Here is a 4063-nt window from a genome sequence, read left to right as displayed (position 1 = left end):
GATAGATAGATAGATAGATAGATAGATAGATAGATAGATAGATAGATAGATAGATAGATAGATAGATGAAAGGCACTATATAATAGATAGATAGATAGATAGATAGATAGATAGATAGATAGATAGATAGATAGATAGATAGATAGATAGATAGATAGATAGATAGATAGATAGATAGAGATAGAGTGAAAGGCACTATATTATAGATAGATAGATAGATAGATAGATAGATAGATAGATAGATAGATAGATAGATAGATAGATAGATAGATAGATAGATAGATGAAAGGCACTATATAATAGATAGATAGATAGATAGATAGATAGATAGATAGATAGATAGATAGATAGATAGATAGATAGATAGATAGATAGATAGATAGATAGATAGATAGATAGATAGATAGATAGAAAGGCACTATATTATAGATAGATAGATAGATAGATAGATAGATAGATAGATAGATAGATAGATAGATAGATAGATAGATAGATAGATAGATAGAAGAAAAAGGCACTATATAATAGATAGATAGATAGATAGATAGATAGATAGATAGATAGATAGATAGATAGATAGATAGATAGATAGATAGATAGATAGATATTATATTAACAGCGCAGGGTGGCATTACTTTAAAGTAAGATGGAAACAGAAGATAAATTAGGATTGTAAAAGAAGTTAAGATCATAACTGGGAGGGCAGGAACAACAAACACAGCCAGAGAGTCAATAACCAAAATATTTCATTTAATTTTTAGTGAAAATGCAAAATGTAAGTCAAAGAAGAGAGAAGAATTCATAACCAGAGGCATCTTTACCAATAATAATGCAGTGGTTATTTTGTTTCATTCCATTGATCCATAAACTTGGACATTTAGAAAGTCTATGAATCTGACATTTAAGTTGGCACGGTAATGATGTCATGTGGTACATCTGATCATCCTGCCTTCTATCAGCCTGGCATCCATGTGTCACAATGGGAAAGCAATGGCAGTGCCCATAATAAAATGGAATGGCATCGCAGGAACATGTGTTTGAAAAATAACATCTTTAAAAATATTCAGTCAAACAACCCAGAATGGTTTCTCTATTATTTTTAGAGACCAAAGTAAAGGCTAAAAAAATATGAAACAAAGTACAGATCAGGAAAGCTTCTGTTGTGTCTAGAAGAGGTGTTGGTGAGACCAGCAGGGGGCACTAGCTCCATGTTGTGTTTGTGGATTCCAATGCCTTAGTACAGTCATGAAGACACTGCTGTACAAATGGTGCTGTCTTTTGGATGAGATGTAAAACTGAACTCCTGACCGTCTCTTGTCCTAAAAGATCCCTGAGCAACCTTTTGAAAAGAGAAGGGTGTTCCACAATGTGCTGACAAAAATGTCCATCAAGGCTTCATCCTTTTGGGCCCCCTAATCAGCCCCTATCCCACACTTGCTAACTATTACTCTCATCCCTTAACCACTTAATAGTTAATGTGTGGTCAGCCTACTGGTGCAATAATGGCTGTTGATGTATCATCTAGGTGGATTCTACATATTGGTACTGGCTGAATTGGCTCCCCACTATCTGTGTAAAGTGTTCTGAATTTGTAGAAAAGTGCTATATACTGTGTCCTCCTTAATGTTTAAGACAAGGACACATTTTCTTTGATGTACCCCTCTGCTCCACACTTTAAAGTTAAAAATCAAATAATTCAGACATAATTAAAGTACACATTACAGACTTTCATTTAACGGTATTACATACATTTCATTCATACCATGTAGAAATTACAATACTTTTTATACTTGGTCCCCCATTTCAGGATGCCATAATATGTGGGACATAGCAATAGCAGGTTATTGAAGCAGTTGAGTTTATGCATCATGCAATATATCTGATATACTGTACACTCAAACTGGTTTCAGCGAGTTCAGTGCTCTTCAATGGCCATCTCGGCCACTGGATCTGAATCTGAATCCAACAGAACATCTTTGAGATGTGGTAGAGCAGGAGATTCAGATCAGGAATGTACAGCTGACAAAGCTGCAGGAATTGCAAGATACAATCATGTCAAAATCGACAACAATCTCAGAAGAATGTTTCTGGCATTTCGAAATCCATACTACAAATAGTTCTAAAAGAGGCCTAATGAAGTGCTCCTGAGAATGTGCTCAGTGTGTAAATTTCTATGATGCTATGTGCTGCTACTCATAGGACTTATGCTCTACTTAACATGTGAGGTTATGGTGGCAGGATAAAAGTTCTTTCATTTGGTTATCTATCTATCTATCTATCTATCTATCTATCTATCTATCTATCTATCTATCTATCTATCTATCTATCTATCTATCAATCTATCTATCTATCTATCATAATAATAATAATAATAATAATAATATTAATAATTCTGCGGTGGGCTGACGCCCTGCCCAGGGTTTGTTTCCTGCCTTGCGCCCTGTTTTGGATGGGATTGGCTCTAGCAGACCCACGTGACCCTATAGTTGGGATAAAGCTGGTTGGATAATGGATGAATGGATGGACAATAATAATAATAATAATAATAATAATAATAATAATAATAATAATAATAGATTTTATTTGTATAGCACCGTTCCTATGCTCAAGGCCTTTAGTGGCGCAACCCGTTAGCGCACGGTAATTTCTCCTAGATGCGTATGCTCAGCAATCAAGTACCGCAGCTTTCTAAAAAACCTTAGGAGGTAGATTACTCTTAACAAATCTCAAACTATATGCTTTTATGTTTAAATTTTAAGTCATTGCACCGTGTTTATTATGCTCTATTACACTTTATTGTCAGTTTCCAAGTATAGTACTTGAAAATGTGCGCACCCTTCCGAATTTTAAAGTACTGCATATTAATGGATCGAAGAGAATTCAAGGAAGTGTGGTATAAAACTGAGTTCGCTTGTCGAAATTATTTTGATTTGATATGACCGTCTGTTTAGTTCAGAGAATCCGCAGTTTCTAAATCGACCCTTCTGAGAAGCGCGAGTCTAATGGGGTTCTCTTCTCTCCCCTCAAAGCGCATTCTCAACCTTCTACCTACTGCAAAAGTGCGTCTTCTTCGCAGTGAACTTCTCCCATTCACCCCACTATATAAGCGTGCTTCAAAATGGTACAGATTTGAAATATGTATTATAAAAAGCTGGTAACTAAATTCTACAGGTTTTTAAATTAAAAGCAAAGTTTCCGTTCTTTTATTTTTAATTCAGTAATGTACCCCTGATTTGCGCTGTTTCTTATTTCTATCTAGGTCACTCAGTGCTACAGATTTCCAGTTGACTTCCATCAAATATTCAGTGATACAGACAATTGTAGACCCGTCGTCAGCTTTATGACCCTCTCAGATCCAGCGCGTTTCAGACTTTGGCCTCCTTCCCTCACTGACAAGAAACGTTAGAAAGGCAATCAGTTAATCATTGAGCCAGGATTTTACGAGGACCAATCGGCTTTCTGCTGCTTTGCATTTATTCCCACTTTTACAACAAATATTCGGCATTCGCCTTTGCCTAATGATCTTTTCTTAATGTTCTCTAAGAGTCAAACCTGATTGTTTTTTTCAGACGTAAATTGTGGATTGATCGTTTGTTTTTAATAATCTTGATAAAAGATACCACATTGTAAAAGCGACGTCTGTATACCCAGCTATATATACTGAGAAGCCGAGCTTATTCATTCCCCCGGATGACCCTCGGTGGTCCGGGGTGCAGGCTTCAAACCTGTAGCTGCCTAGCGTCAGAGTGGTTCAATTCCACCTTCCGGGCGAAATGGCATTGCGTGTTTTTAGTGACTAATGTATTTTGCTTTTTAATAATAATAATAATAAATTTTATTTATATTGCACTTTATATTTTAGCAATCCCAAAGTGCTACAGAATAAAAATAGAATAATAAATAAAAAAAACAGAAGAATCTATAAAATACTTTAACAAAATGACTTTCTAAAAAGATGAGTTTTTAGGTTTCGCTTAAAGGCCTCAGTCGACTGTGGGGCTCTCAGGTAATCAGGGAGGGCATTCCACAGCCTCGGCACCACAGATAAAAACGCCCTGTCACC

The 4063-nt window shown here is 35.9% G+C and overlaps 1 non-coding gene across 1 annotated transcript; it reads left to right on the top strand.

Annotated features, from left to right (window-relative positions):
* Positions 1-3684: 3684 nt before the first annotated feature.
* Positions 3685-3771, top strand: trnastop-uca (transfer RNA opal suppressor (anticodon UCA)). The gene has a single exon. It is a non-coding gene; the product is annotated as a tRNA-Sec (tRNA).
* The last annotated feature ends 292 nt before the right edge of the window (positions 3772-4063 follow it).

This window comes from Erpetoichthys calabaricus, chromosome 1, assembly GCF_900747795.2.
Source record: "Erpetoichthys calabaricus chromosome 1, fErpCal1.3, whole genome shotgun sequence".
Classification (NCBI taxonomy): Eukaryota; Metazoa; Chordata; class Cladistia; order Polypteriformes; family Polypteridae; genus Erpetoichthys; species Erpetoichthys calabaricus.
The sequence above is the reverse complement of the archived record's forward strand: the minus strand, read 5'-3'. Positions and strand labels throughout refer to the sequence as shown.